Here is a 15,392-nt window from a genome sequence, read left to right on the forward strand (position 1 = left end):
GCGCGAATGAACACGCGTACAAGCGCGCGCGATGGTGTTTGCCTGCTGGTGCTGCTCCTGCTGCTGTTATTCGATCTTTGCTTAGGATGTGAGCATTTCTTCCATTTTCTATTCGGCTAATAAACGGTGGGCTCCGTTTCGTCCAATACCCGACCGCGTGCAGTATCCTTTTTTTTATAGTTAAAGTTGCGGAGAAACTCCTTTTGTGGAAAATTGACCCCGTTTAGGTTTGATTAGACGGCGGCGTGGGATCACCATAACAACGTACAACCCTATACCAACGCATGCTTTGACCATTATGAGATGTCGCAGATGATCCTTTTCGGCGTGTTTGGCTATGATGATGGAGGCGATCGATTTCACGCTTTGTTTACATGTGTAGCGTAGTGGTGGGTATATTTTTAAAGCAGAAATATACGTAGCCTCACCTGCTACGTGGGCATTAAGGTGCTGCAGTTCAAAGTCTTACATTCCTGCCCCCGGGTGTATGTTGGTGTTGGGCTGGGTGTATGTTCTTTTGTGTTTTTTTGCACCACTACCACCAGTACCAGTAGTAGTAGGAAGCTTTTCTTCGACCGCTGCTGGAAGGAAAAGTGCTTATGCGAGTGCAAAACGAATGAGGCGGTGCCAAAAGGACGGTGGCACTGGTGTGTTGGCAGGCAGGCAGAGGGGAAAGTGTCCATCGTTTGCGTTTTTCTTGCCGCACACGGTGGTAGTTTTTCTTCACGCAGCACCTGGCACTCCATGTGGGAAGCAAACGACACCCCTCCACAGAAGGGCGCCCAACGCGTTTGCCTAGGCAGGCTAGAATTTGCCACATTGGCTAGAGCAGCTAGAGTGGGTTTTGAAAGTGGGTTACCAGCTTTTCATTTTTGTGGAACCCTTACCCTTGCCTCTCCTCCCATTTACTGGCCAAAGCTGTAGTGCTCTTTACCTACCACGCACAGAGAGGCTTTGTGACCGCGTGTATGTTATTTTAACGTAGGGCGAGTAGTTTCTGCGATATATTCAATCGTATCGATTTACATTATTGGTGGGACACAAATCATCATGAAATTGTGATCAGTGTTTATCTAGCATTTATTTCGAATTATTAGTTAGTTTATTGATTTTATTTATGAATTTTTCAATTTTAGCTACCACAAATGTGTCTGATGATTGGCAAATAGTTGACGTATAATAATCAACAAATAAATGAATCACAGATCATAATTTTACGTCACATGTATCTTTTCAGTAACAGCAGGCTGAGTATGATTAAAATGAAAAAAAAAATAAAATAAAATAACTTTATCGTTACCATGTATTAATTGTCCAAATATGTGCGATCTAATGTGCATGTAGCAACTAAAAAAAGTATCAAAATGAAAGCTTTCCGCGAGGGGGCACCCGGGTTTGAACCGGGGACCTCTCGATCTGCAGTCGAATGCTCTACCACTGAGCTATACCCCCATGAAGAATGGCGAGAGCTACAGCGCACTCGGTTGTTAGCGCATGCGGTCTGCAAACGTGTGTTTAGTGAACATTGAATTGTTTTTCAATGAACAAGTACAATATTTGCTCCTGGTTTGTAACAAATTAAAGATGCGTTTACATAGTGTACCTTATTCCCTCTTTTAGTATACAAAAAAGCACTGGTTACATCACCAGTGTCGGCACCATACAAATATGATGGATTAAGCGAGTTGCGCAGGGCAAACTGAGACGTTGATATCGATTTTTTGTATAAATTAATCTCATCCTGCAATGTAAAGGTGATAGAGACCCACGAAGTCCAATACCTCTATAATAATAGAATAACAACATTCTAAAATCTGTGTTATGAAGGGAATTTAATACGATAAATTAAGATCTTTTTTTTTCAAAACTATCGCAAGAGAGAGTTCTGACGATATTCATATGATGAAAATAAGTTAATTGATTTATTATTGAACATAACTCAAACCATACTCCGGCACAGTTGAAAACCATGAACAAATACAATTTTATTTTTTTTCTTTTCTCAGTGCAGAGATAAGTGTATTGTATAGTTTTATTTTGCTGCTTATTGCTTGCTTACTGCTTCAAATTTTAACCATTTTTATTTAATTTTCTTATTTCGGTTTTTTGTATGAATGTCTAAAAACGCACGGCGGCATTTCTGATAGATATTCTAACATCGATATTTTATCTCCTCTTTTCGTAAAGAAAATACTATTTAATAAAAGTTATTTCTGCCCGGTAGGTTCCACCGAGATTTGAACTCGGATCGCAGGATTCAGAGTCCTGAGTGCTAACCATTACACCATGGAACCGATATATATATGAATTGTTTTTTGCAGGTTAGACGTTGAATTTAGTTTTCATGTTATTTATCGAATTCGAGCTCTGTAGTTGGCATGTTTTTTCTATACAAGAAAATTTTGATATTTTTAAAGACCCGTATATTTTTGTAATTTTGTTTAAACCGGGTTTCTCATACAATTGCATTTTTGATATTTTTAAAGACCTGTAAATTTTTGTAATTTTGTTTAAACCGGGTTTCTCATACAATTGCATGCATTTTAATGAAATTGTATGTTAAATTATTGAATGTTCAATTAAAAAAGCATGTCAACTAAAAATTATTGAACCATAAAGCCGTTCTTTTTTTTAAGTATCGTAGACACAGCGAAGAAATACTAACATTCCATTTACAGAGTACAATCCGGTATTGCTTCATCAAGGTAAAGCTTTCACAACCTGTTGCAGTTGCTAGAAGTTAAAAGATATGCAGCGGAAACCATATTGAGAGCGGGAGGGGGTGAGGCAAGACTCTTGGAGAAGAATTTGACCCACAAATCTATTGACACACTAGCCCACATCGAACGGCCAATTCCAGAACCCCCCCCCCCTCCCTCCACTCCACCCTTTCCATCCACCTGGATGAACTGTTGTCGTTTAGTTTTAATAAATATATATTTTTCCAAACATAATCACCCTACGAGTTTATTATACACGTGAGGGTAGCTGTGGCGCTGTTGCAGCATATGTTGAGGTAGTGCATAGTCAAACAAAACCATAAACACACAAATCGTGCCATACATTTCTGCCTACCAAAGCAGAAACAACCGTGCTGAAAAAAGGTAGAACCCGATCAAGTGTGCTATGAAGTGTGCTGCAGCACATTTACACTTGCCTCATATACACACACACATCGCGGTGATCGATTGGTAAAATGGTTTCGATTGCACATTCATTTGTGCAACGAACGAAAAAAAAAGAACGAACAAGAAACCCACTTTACTTTTGCTTACGATTAAAAACCGGCCACCTGCTTTCCAAGCAGAAGGGCGAATTTGTTGTTTGGTGAGCAAAATGTACCACTTTTTTGCTATGCTGCCAGCGAAAAACCTAGTCACCAGTTAAGTCGAGTCAATTAACTTGTTTCATCAATCTATATAAATGTATGTAAGGATTCCGAGAATTTAGCGTTGGATTGTTTCAGTTTTGTGGCAAAAAATAAATAAATAAATAAAAAGGTGTTTTTTCTTCAGATTTCTATTCTGTCAACGATGACCCCAAAAAACCATTTCAAGCTAAGATGGGCGCAAAAGACTCAACCGACCACCTTCATTTCTTTCGAGCCTTGCGTTCAACATTTGAAAAGCACGTAGAAGAACTAAAAACTGATGTGTGTGTGTGTGTGTTTTTGGGTGCCAACATCATCCTGCACCAGTTGCACTTTTCCATGTGCAAAAATACTTTTGGGTGTAAGTTTTCGGGCCAAAGTTTACAAAACGTTTGTGGCCCCCCCAAAAAAACCGAAATGAACGCTGAGGAAATACCTTCAAAACCTCGGTATGTGGTTTTTGGGGGGAGAAAAGGTGGCATTTTTAAGTATTTACTACGTTCCCAAGGCTTTGTGGTGTTTTGTTTAAAAGTAATTTTTAAGGCTAAGAAAAGGCCAATGTTTCAATGACGAGAAAGCTTCTAAGCTTGTTTTTTTGGGAGTAAAAAGTTTGCTGACATTCATTTAGGCTAAAATTAAATAGATAAAACATTGCACATAATCGGATGAATAAAAAGAAAGAATAATCTTTTAAAATATGTATTTTAAAATTATTATTTCTCGGTTGCAAATGCTTTACTATGTTGAAATGTTCTGTATTAGTATTTATGATGCAAAAATATATATGTTGTGTTAGATGTTCAAATCATTTTACAAATTTAGCTACATAATTAAAAACTGATGCATTTTAGCTTGCAGTAGATTTTATGTTGAAGAAGTAATATAAATGCTCTTTTCACCACTAATAGCTGCTCTAGTTCGTTGTGGCTATTTTATGAAGTCAAATATCCTTTGGCTAATTTGATAACACAAGATTAACCAGAATGTATTGCTATTGATTCAACAAAGCGATGGTCAAACTTTGCGACCGAAAGAGCCAATTTCTACAAAAATGTTCATTGAGTTCCACGTGAAGAGCCAAATAGATAATCGAAGAGTAAAAATGGGTAAAAGTTATGTAAAACATATGAATTATAAGAAGCGTCAGCAAGAAATCAAAGAGCCGCAAGCCGCTCGTCAGCCGTACTTTGCCGAAACTACTTGTTTTTGCTGCATTTTTCACTTCAACGATCGTCTGTTTTTCCCCGTTCGTCGTTCAACCACAGTCGGGAATGCTTTACTGTTGTTGGTGTTTTTGAGTGATGTAGTAGTAGCATTTCCAATTTCAAAAGTTTTAACTTTTTGTTTTTTTTTTTTGTTTATCTTAAACATTCCATGATAATGAAGAACTCTGTGCAGAGCAGCATACACGATACAATAAGCGAATGGTTCGAGTAGCCATAGTGTAATAGTTCACAGCAGTCCGTTCCTTTCAAAATATGACCCATTGAACTGGATAAAGCTTTAGGATTTAAAACCTATGGCTGTTTGGCCATCAATGGCTATTTGGTAAGGGTATTTGGTTGCTGTTATCCTATCTATTATCTATCATCTATTATTGAGTAATTGCACTAATCGCAAGCGCAACATTCAAACTTTCCCACTTTTCAAACTCGTGAATTTGAACTATTTCAAGTCAATCAAGTAAGTAGGATTTTCAAGATGGATATTTTCTAGTTCAGTCAAACCCTTTGTGTGCTCTAGTTTATCATACTATACACTAAACTCATTGATGTTTCATGTGCTGGTGCTGGATACATATTAAATAAAGGTTGAAATGAAAAAAAAAGATGGAAGATGATGATTTTTTTCAGTAGTGGATAAATTCATTATTATATTTCGACATTGATTATCAGCCATTGCTATCGTTACGTCGTCCGCGTACGGCAAACTCAAATCAAGCAATCAAATCGTACAACAATTGTGTGGAGTAGTTTACCCTATTTTATTCATAAGTGCTCGCACTACTTCATGATATCTAAGAGGGCGGAGCTATGTTGATTAGAACCTGCCCACTTCGTATATGATTTTCGTTAAATCGTGAATGAAGTTGAAGTTTTCGTTGAATTGCAAATGGCCTGAAGCTACATTTACACCAAACGTGAAGGTGTTTGTGCATAATCAAGCAAAATTTTAAATTAAGAACAGATGAAGAACAATCGAGGAATTTACGATCGGCTCTTCATATGTCAGAATTGATAAAGTTTTCTCACAAAGTGTTCTGAAAGAAATCATTCTGTTAAAATTTTCTACATTATTTTCTAAACTCCATCTCAGTAGAATAGAATATCGATATGCCGATATGAAGAATTCAATATCTCAGTAGAATAGAGATTTCGCTCTTTCCTCCTCAAAATATTTCGCGCTTTGGACTATCCATTAACCCGTATTACACGTATAATAATTCCATCGAGTAAGTATTAAATTAAATTAAATTTAGTTAACTAAAACAATTCTACACTCTCACTTTTCTAAGATTGGTGTTGAAAAGTACTTAAATTAATAATTTTATGTTGCCCATTTTGATGCGTCACTTTGATGTGAATTACAAACAAAGTAGGCAGTGGAGAAATGAGACTGCCTGACGGCTGTAGAGTACTGGCTCACAAATTATTATTTTTCTTTCAAATTATAGGATTATCTAGAGTGAATATTTGATTGGTGATATTTGATACAAGAAATGTCGTTTTATGTGTCGACATGAGCATTGCAGTTTTCTGATCAAGTTTTGAATGAATATTCAACGAAATCAAAAGTATGTTTTTGTTTCTAGTTTCGGCAGGAACCCACAGCATTGAACTGTCAAAAATCAACATTCACCGTGTACCAATTTTCGCCAGCATTTAAAGTGAATAATTACTTGTGTTGAGTGATGTTAAAATTCCAAGCGGGCTAGTATAAATTCTGCAACCATAGAAACTTTCATAAAATCCACACTTTCATGGTTTAAGTGCTCTGGTTCTCTTAATAACGAAACCTGCCGAACTATTGGCTAACAGCACATCTGCCGAAAGTTTGTAAACTCGGCACATTTGGTTTGATATTTTGAAAAATATGCAAGGAATAGACGTGAAACTTCGTATATGAATAACAAATGAGCATCTCTATTTAAAAAATATTTGTTGAGAAAATTTTCAACGCGTTTTTGCGTATTTACACTTTTTTGTTACCCTGCCGAAAACAGGTACACTGCCGAATACTGGCACAGTTACCCTATTAAAAAAACTCTTCTTCTTTGGCACAACAACCGATATCGGTCAAGGCCTGCCTGTACCCATTAGTGAAGTGTGCTTGACTTTCAGTGACTTGTTGTTACCATAGCAGGATAGTCAGTCCTACGCATGGATTAAAAAACTAGTTTTTATTTATTTAAATGCCCATTATCACGGCCGTACGTAATCAGGAACAGATTATTGATATTTTTGAGACTGAGGCCAGTCACAAAAAAAACCGTATCAATAATAAAATGCGAACAGCATGTGGACATTCCAGTGGAATGTTAAATCAGTTTATTATTTCATATTGTTTTCTGGGTCAGTATCCAATTCTAACAGCAATATTCAACGGTTGTTATTTTTTTAACAACTGTCATATATTTGTGATAGCTGTGCAGTTGAAGATTATCTTACTGTCGTTTTATAATGCGGTTAAAATTTCAATTGACTTGGAAGGCCATCGACATATAATATTACCATCGACAAACCGACGAGACACTTGCGTTACAAAAGTGTCCCTCACGAAATTGCTGTCATTTGACATTGAGGCAATCACTTCTGTCAAAATGGGCTGTATTCGCGGCTGCTTAGATGTAAACACACACACCGACACACCGAAAAACCACCATAATGAATAAAATGACAGATGGAATATAACGCATTGTAACGTTCCTTTTTTCGTTCGACCGTTTTTGGTCCACCCGTCGGCGAGCGAAATCCTATCGAAATACTTATGCAGTGCAAAACAGCAATGTAACATAAATTAAACTTAAGCTTTCGTGTTATTGTCATCAAAATTGAGGAAAACAGAACCCACTTTTTGTTTGTTTACAATAAAAAGCGTTGTTTTTCGGTTGTTAAACTTTTCGTTGTGGTGTTTTTTTTTTTCGGTCTATCTGGCAGCGACTTGAGGCAAAATTATGTACAAATAATTGTCCAAAACACCCAGAAAAATCATGTTTTCAAATTAAATCAAAAGATGTTAAAAGTGGATAAAACCATGCGCGTTGGAGTTTGAGAAGGATAACAAAAAGGAGGCGTAGCAGTTTCTCGCCTGTGTCAAAGTAGTAAGGGCTTTTTTATGAAGATGGCGCTAGTGTCTACCATAGTTTCATCCGAAATATGGGCACAACTTTGGAAGCAAATTTTGTTCAAAGTGTCACTTCGGTTCGTCGGAGATAATACTAAAAACATCTAATAGAAAAACATAGAAAAACATCAAATACTTGGAACATTTATTTGCGGTAACGTTTATTTTGTATGTTTGCATGCGGCACATTTAGGGCGGTGGCAACGCTTATCGAATGCGATTTTATCGGACGTGATTTATATGGGATTTGACAGATAACGTCGGACGTGCGATTTCGTCGTCCGACGTTATCTGTCAAATCCCATATAAATCTCGTCCGATAAAATCGCATCCGATTAGCGTTGCCACCGCCCTTAACGAAATTTAACGAAAAACAAGTGTTGTTCCACCTCCCAGTTGGGCAGTTGTCATTTTGTGCTCTGTCAAACTAGGTTGAAATGGCAGTACCTCTCCTTATCGACTCACCTTTCTCTGTGTGCACTTTTCGATGTCGTAGCCGTTCTCCGTCGCAAAGAGAAAAGTGCGTTCGTCTTTTGCGGATCTGCTCGTGAAAATTTGGTGAAAATGGTGCAAAACTGTCCATTGCCCCGTGCGGTGTGAGACGTCAGGTTGTGGGCAACGGCTGTGTTGCTGCCCAATATTCGGTGGAGGTGACGATTTCACGCATCTCCTCGGTTGCGGGAACGGGAGTGTGCGAGTGTGGAGGTGCGTTTAGGTAATTCGATTGTTCGCCTTGTAGAGCGATAGCGAGTGCGTATGCATTGTTGGATGTCAAGGAAAATGCATTTCCGCCTTGGATGTAAGTTGGGAAATGGAGCAGTGCGTGTAATAAGCCCCGTGGTACGAAATTATGCATTACACGCGTAGGGAAACTATAAGAATTAGGGTATGCGTACGTGTCTGAGTGTATGTGTGTGTCTGTGTATGGGGGCCACTCCAGCGCCAGGGTCTCAGTAGCGAAGGTTCCTTCGTTGCACAGTGATGCAATGAAGTGAAGTTTGGCAGCTTGATGGTAAAAGAAAGTATATGCGTTTGTGTCCTTGTTTTCGAAAGCATTCAAAACAAAAAATAGTGGGAGAGAGATAAGTGAGTGGTTGAAGAACGATATCTGCTGACGTACCGAGGTTGTCACCTCAAGAGACACTTACAATTACACAACCATGGTCTTAGCCTCGCTCAAGAAGGGGGCATGCGAGTAGGTAGAGTTTGCTGGGAAAGTTTTTTCATGTTTCTTGTAGACCGTTCAGATAAAACGGACGGTATTAGATCGTATTTGGAAGAGCCTTCAAAAACAACATCGCGGATGGTCATGGGAGCTGTTGCTGCTCTTTCTGCATTGCGAAATACACCTTCTCCGAAGCCCACACTTATTTTCCATCGGAACGGAGGGTTGTTTTTTTTCTGTTAGGAATTTTGCTCTCATTCCGTTCGCCTCACAGCTGTGTGTCTTGTATTGACGTGTGCATACACACCAGCAAGAGCGCCAGAGCGTTAGGAGAGCGGAAGAAATTGAGCAATAGCACGTTTGGTGATCATTTGCTCAACTCCGCTCTGCACTGAAAGCCATAGCAAGAGCGGCGGAGAGAAAGAAATGTGTGTCTGGTGGCCGGGTCAAACTACGCGGAGAAAATAAGTCCGTCAGCATTTCGGATGTAAAATAGCATCAGCCACAACCGCGAGTCTTTCTGCTCAGTGTTCGGTGCAAAGAATGCTAACAAAAATATATGCACCAAAGTGTGTGGTGTGTGATAGCCGCAAAGGTCTTCTTATTCCCATAAGTGGTCGCTTTGTAGCAGCTTCAAAGTTCGAGTTGAACGCAGTGCACTTTCAGTTGATTTACGACCATGCAATGCATATTCTTACCACCTTCCCCTTTTTTCCTTCTGCAATCTAGTGATCTGTGAATTGTGTGGTGAAACTTGAAAAAAGAAAATCAAACCCGACACGACTGGTGTCGCTGAATAAAAAAGAAAAATTGTGCAAAAAAGCAATCGCGTTTGCGTTAGTGTGTGTGTGTGTGCTTTTTACCGTAGCGTAAACGGTGTCTGTGCGAGCAAAAATACGTGTAAAACTCTTTCTCCCCGTACATCACAACCGGCGAAAGGTATATTTGCATTTGCGTAAACATAATCGAGCGAAGCAAAAGCGACAACAGCAAGCGTGCGAAGAGTCAGCGACAGCCAGAATCAAATATGGCCGTTCGTGCGCCAGCATCATCGTCGACTTCTCCATCGCTGGGGACGGTCGGGTCGTCGTAGACGTTTTCCCCCCGGGAAACGTACGCGACAGGACAGCAGCAGGGAGGCAGCGTGTTGTTCAGGTAAATAGTAGGAACTGCATTGCACAATTCAATTCGACGCGTTTGTCGATTCGACCGGATGACATAACAACAACGGCGATTGTTGTTTACGTTGGGCGCAAATCAAAAAAGCAAAAACGATCGATATTTACAAACTAAAGCGAGAAACACACAAACTACTAATTCCACGCGCTGCAATGTGGGTGGAAAAATCGGCAATGCAACAAACGCCACCGGACGCCAACGACCGTAACGAACGTGTCCCTAACCCTCGGGCTCCCAAGTGGGGCTGTGTCCAATGGATGTTACGCGAATTACGTTTGTGTGCTCGGAAATTGGAGACCGACTCGGAAATGTTACTCGGTGGAACAAACTACCAACGGGTATTAATTGTTTGCAAAAACTTTATCATCGATTTGACTGAACACACACAAAATTGCTCTTCCATTTTAGGGATGGTTGGGGGTGAAAGGTCCAGTCCTAAATTGCTGCGGAAAAAGAAGGCATGGCATTACAACCGTGCGACCCAGAACGTATGGCTGCCCCCCCCGAAAGTGCGTTCCGGATATAGTGAGAAAGACAGAGAGAGGAAGAGAGGTCACGTGGCTTTGCGAGCTACTTTTAGAAGCCCACACGTCTACCTCCCCCTCCTGGGGCCAATTGCCCGTTGACAAATTGTGAGGTGCTGATGCTCTCTGTACAAACAGACCTGGCAGCTGTAATGCGATAGCGCGAACGGAGGTGATGGAGTGGGGGGTTTCTGTCCCCCAGTGCGGTTGTTGTAACGCGGCCACCCGTCAATACACTGACACAAGGCGGTGCTGCCACGCGAGAAGAGCTTTAGAGGTTAGGAAGGTTTTGTGCCGCATGTCACGTGTGGATTTATTTCCCTTTCACGGCGGTCATGGCTGGAAAAACTAGACCAACCCCATCGTCATCGGTTTTGCAGCAAAAAAAAAAAAATGCTACTCGCCATCATTATGGCGGTACCGGTTTCTGTTACATCCAATGCAGAAGGTGTAATACCCTGACCGGTCCAACTGTGACTTTGGTGTTAAAAAAAACTGAACGTGGGCACTTCACACCGGGACCTTATCTCGGCTGTGGAACCATTCACTGTAGATCAGATGAGATCAGTTGAGCTTTGTTATGGAACTGTAAGGAATGTGAGCGTAACATTTACAGCATGGTCAATGCACTTGTTTAGTAATGCTTCCAGTTCCGGTCTTTCATTCCGGGTAAATGATATGCTCCGTAAAAAATGCTTTACGCATAACATTGCGCAAGTGCTAAAGTTCATTCAAAAACATAGAGCTCACGGTTCTGCCGTGAGTGTGACATGGTATCTCTGCTACGCTTAAAACAAACAGTGCCTCAAACCCTGCCAACTATTCCGCCCCCTTATCGTGTGCTGCCCTTTCCAATTAATCTCCATTGGTATCGCCTGAGCGCAATGGGAATTTGATTTTGATTTTCGTCCAACGGCGAACGGCGGCACCTACTATCGTCGCTATCTCTCGTCGCGGTATGTCATCAAATGTGTTTTCACTGACACTGCAGGGGCAGGCTTTGTGGTGGGAAAAAGATAAGCCACAGCGATTGGGTAACAGTCGGCGGGTGTGCGCCTCGCACCGTGGCGCTTCGTTGAAAATAATATGCACGGTAAACAAATGGTGGAACTTTTTCTAGTTTAAAGTCGTTGTTATGATTGGGGGTTAACATGCTACTGTTAAATTTTGATGTTGATTTTGCTTTACTCTAGCAGTTTAGATCAATGCGCTGCTTCTTGGCCACTCGTCTTGTAAATATAGCTATGTCTGGGTATGTCGAGGAACATTATATGCCTCTTTCCTTTGAAAAAACCTTTAGTTTGCTCAGTTGAACTGACGAAATACAATATTCGAATTGATATACTTTTTTTTTGTTTCGCTACCTTTTAACTAAGCAAATAATCAAGGCCACAGACGTAACATGATAAGCTTGCAAACGTTATTGCTTTGTCAAAGTGTCAGTCGCAAAGCATAGCCAGTGTGTGACCTTTAACCCCAACGCCGCGAAAGGTTGTATTTACTTGTTAAGAATCATGTTTCTTTTCGACGGAATCTTCATCCAGCTAGCATTGTAATGGCGAAAAGAGACGATCGTCGTCGGAATTGATAACTTCAGTCGCGATCGTGCTCCAGCTGGTCGATGTTGCCAATAGCTGCTGATAAGCAATGGGCAGAGCGCTGGTTGTAGCATTCGCAGCTGCCGGATTCAATCATAAATGGGAACGGTCCGGCGGAGACACGAATTATGCCTCTATCGTGCGCTTTGGTTTTACGTTCGATTGTACACACGGCTCAATGGTAATGCAAAAACCCGCCCATGTACGCGGCGAAACGAACATATGTTCGTACGATTGCTTCCGCAGTAAATACACATGGCATGGTTGTTTGTTCCTGGTGTTGGTACAAACTCAGGCTAACGCTCGTTGACCTATGTACGCAGTAAATAATGCGTCACAGAGCAGAGAGCAGCATGTGGTGTGTGCGTTCTATATGGTTACGATAGAACCACCGTAAAAACGAACGCATAAGACGGCAAGCCGTGTGCTCTGTAGCAGCAGAAGGAAAGGATTTCACAACATCGGCTCAGTGCGAGTGTCGTGTGATCGTTAGTGCTAAATTTTATGCAAATTGCTCAGGTTCCGCGGACGGATCATCATGATACTGCGCCATAATAATTACATTGACATTAGCAATTCAGTGCGATGTAGGGTAGGTACATCGTTTCGGATTTCGGAAACGAAAAATGTGTTCTAAGCTTTTGTGGGATCTATTAATCATCTTACACTTACCAGAGTTTTTTTTTGCATATCAAAAGAATGCGTTTAACATTAAAAGAAAAAATGAAGTTTATTTTAAAAAAAGGTATGTATCATTTATTGCTGAAAAATGCATGAAACAATCGTACCTTCATGTAGAGCCCAATGATTTATACAATGTATATTTTTTGTTATTTTTCGACGTAAACTACTTACATTTAGCATGTCAATTTGATGGCACGAACAGAGGGAGACGGTAAGCAATTTGTTGTCAACAAACGGTTGCGTGTTAATTGGACGGAAATTTGTAATCGCTTTACTCGCTAATATGAATTGCCAATGGGGTGTAGTGTGTATCCAATGTACCTCCATGTATGTGTTTGCATTCCCGTAGCAGGATAGTAAATGTATGTGCACGGGACCGCGTTTAGCAAGTGAGATGCGTGCTTATCAATGATCCTTTCTATTTTTTAAAGTCGTTCCACTCTTCAAACACTTGTCACTAAGTGGAAGTGGAAACAGTTGTTCAATTCCAGCGTGGAGAGGTGTCTGAACGCGGAAAACCAGACAACGACTCCCCGATTGCTCGAGCTTCTATGAGCTGTGGTATAAATTTTACGCCAGCGTGTTGTTGCTGCACATATCGCGGTCGGTCACTGTTGCTATTTTGCTGGGGTGCCAAATTTAATTAGCTTCAAGGGCAACGATTCGTGGTGGTGTTTGAGGGCGGTGGGGTTAGGGAAAAGAAGATGGGGTTCGTCTAATTTCTTTTACCGATGCTGTTGAAAGCGGGGCGCCTTCGTGAAGCTTAATTTACATTTTGGTTTGTTGTCGTGTGTTCGGTGTTTGCGTCAAGTTGCGGTGCCTTGAATGGAATATTGCGAGTGAAACAAAAAGGGCACCAAGCTCGGCACAAAATTTCGCTCATTCATGCGGTATATCCCGCATTTTGTGTGGGCAAAAAGGGCCACGAAGTTAATCCGTCATACGTTACAGGATTTCAATCGATACTGCTACTCATGTTATGGAAACGATAATTGATGAGCTTTTCTGACGTAGACTAGCTTATGCGTAGGGGCATTTCATACGCCAACTTCATGGAAAGGTATCGTGAATGTTTTGAATGGCGCAGTTAGATAGTTTGTGGTAGTTTGAGTTTGATTAATCACCAAATTGTCGTTCGAAGGAGTATGAGCTATGTCGTAAATTGATCGTATTAGATTTAAGCCCTTGTCAGGGACCTGAAAGTTGGTACTTATTGTCTGGGCCATTTCATCTGAATAAAACAAAGGCTTAAACTTATTTACTAATGCTTGTAGTATACAAGATATTGCTTGTTGTGACCTCGCAAAACATTGAATTTGTAATAAATTGTGTATAAGTGTGTCGGGTCAAGTCATTTACTATTATCAAATATTCACCAATTTGATTGAGATAGTACAAGTATATACTTGCTTACAAACCTAATGGTGCATTGTTTAAAATAATTTGTCAGTAAATGGAAGTAAGTAAGTAAGAACTTGTATTTTATATATTCCATCTTTTTTTTATTATTTTACAAATTATACAAATAAATTACCTGTGCTTTAAAATGTAACGTAGCCAGCCATATGTTGATGGATCATTAATTACAACTCCATGTTTGACCCATTTATTCAATTCTCACAGTTTAACGTGTGTTGTAATCTCTTGCTGAATACAACAAATGATTAAATGATAACATTTCTCTGCTTATGATTACATTTTACAGCTCTGCTATACGTATACTCTTTACTAGGAGCGCTTTTAAATACTTAATACAGATATACTGGGACAAAATATTACAATCAGGCTTCTTTGGATTTGAATAAGGTCCATGAACAGCACAAAATGATCAAATAATGGATTGAATCTCATTTTCATAATTTTCTAATCCAACATGTTGATCATTAAAGCATCCAGTATCTTGGATTACTGGAAGCTTATTCTTTACATTACCCTATCATTTATATTTTATTATTTTTAACATTCACGTAGTATGCACTATTTTACATTTAATTTAAAATGGTACGCATAAGTATTGTTTTGCCTGCTTACCAACCTTTTCTTTAACTTTCCTTTTTTTATTAGATTGTTTTCAAGAGAATAGGGTACAATAGACAGTTTTACCTTGGACATTTTGGTTTGGTTGTATGGTGATGATTTTTAGTGGTGAAATCAAAAGAGACAATTCATTACTGCATTTATATTTTTTTTTAAATCTTATGAAAGAATATAAAATTGCCTTTGGTTAGGGATCATATAAGTAGAGACAAATATAACATAATATGGAAAACACTGTTACATGTCTTTTTTCGCATAAGTGTTGATTTTATGCGATTGATAATTGATTTACTATTTTGCTTATTTTTAAACCCATTTTGGTTACAAATGCTACTTCCAGTAAACGTTTTTCTTATTTTGTTTCTGCTAAAATGTTTGGCAAAATTGCTCTGCATACCTGTTGGTTGTGAACCAACCCGCCTCCTTTACACACAGCCGTCTCGCTCCCTTATTTCTACGTTCCTTTTTACTTCTTATGTATTTAGAACTCA

General features: G+C 39.7%; 1 protein-coding gene and 2 non-coding genes across 3 annotated transcripts in view; 1 reads left to right on the forward strand and 2 right to left on the reverse strand.

The window, feature by feature from the left end:
- Window positions 1-1,380: 1,380 nt before the first annotated feature.
- Window positions 1,381-1,452, reverse strand: Trnac-gca. Its single transcript has one exon. It is a non-coding gene; the product is annotated as a tRNA-Cys (tRNA).
- A 770-nt stretch (window positions 1,453-2,222) lies between these two features.
- Trnaq-cug lies at window positions 2,223-2,294 on the reverse strand. The gene has a single exon. It is a non-coding gene; the product is annotated as a tRNA-Gln (tRNA).
- Window positions 2,295-8,158: 5,864 nt separating this feature from the next.
- LOC121598092 overlaps window positions 8,159-15,392 on the forward strand; it is a 35,377-nt gene continuing 28,143 nt past the window's right edge. The window contains 2 exon segments of the mRNA XM_041924647.1: window positions 8,159-8,429; window positions 9,609-10,034. The gene's annotated coding sequence lies outside the window, so the exon portion shown is untranslated.

This window comes from Anopheles merus, chromosome 3R (assembly GCF_017562075.2).
Source record: "Anopheles merus strain MAF chromosome 3R, AmerM5.1, whole genome shotgun sequence".
In the NCBI taxonomy this organism is placed as follows: domain Eukaryota; kingdom Metazoa; phylum Arthropoda; class Insecta; order Diptera; family Culicidae; genus Anopheles; species Anopheles merus.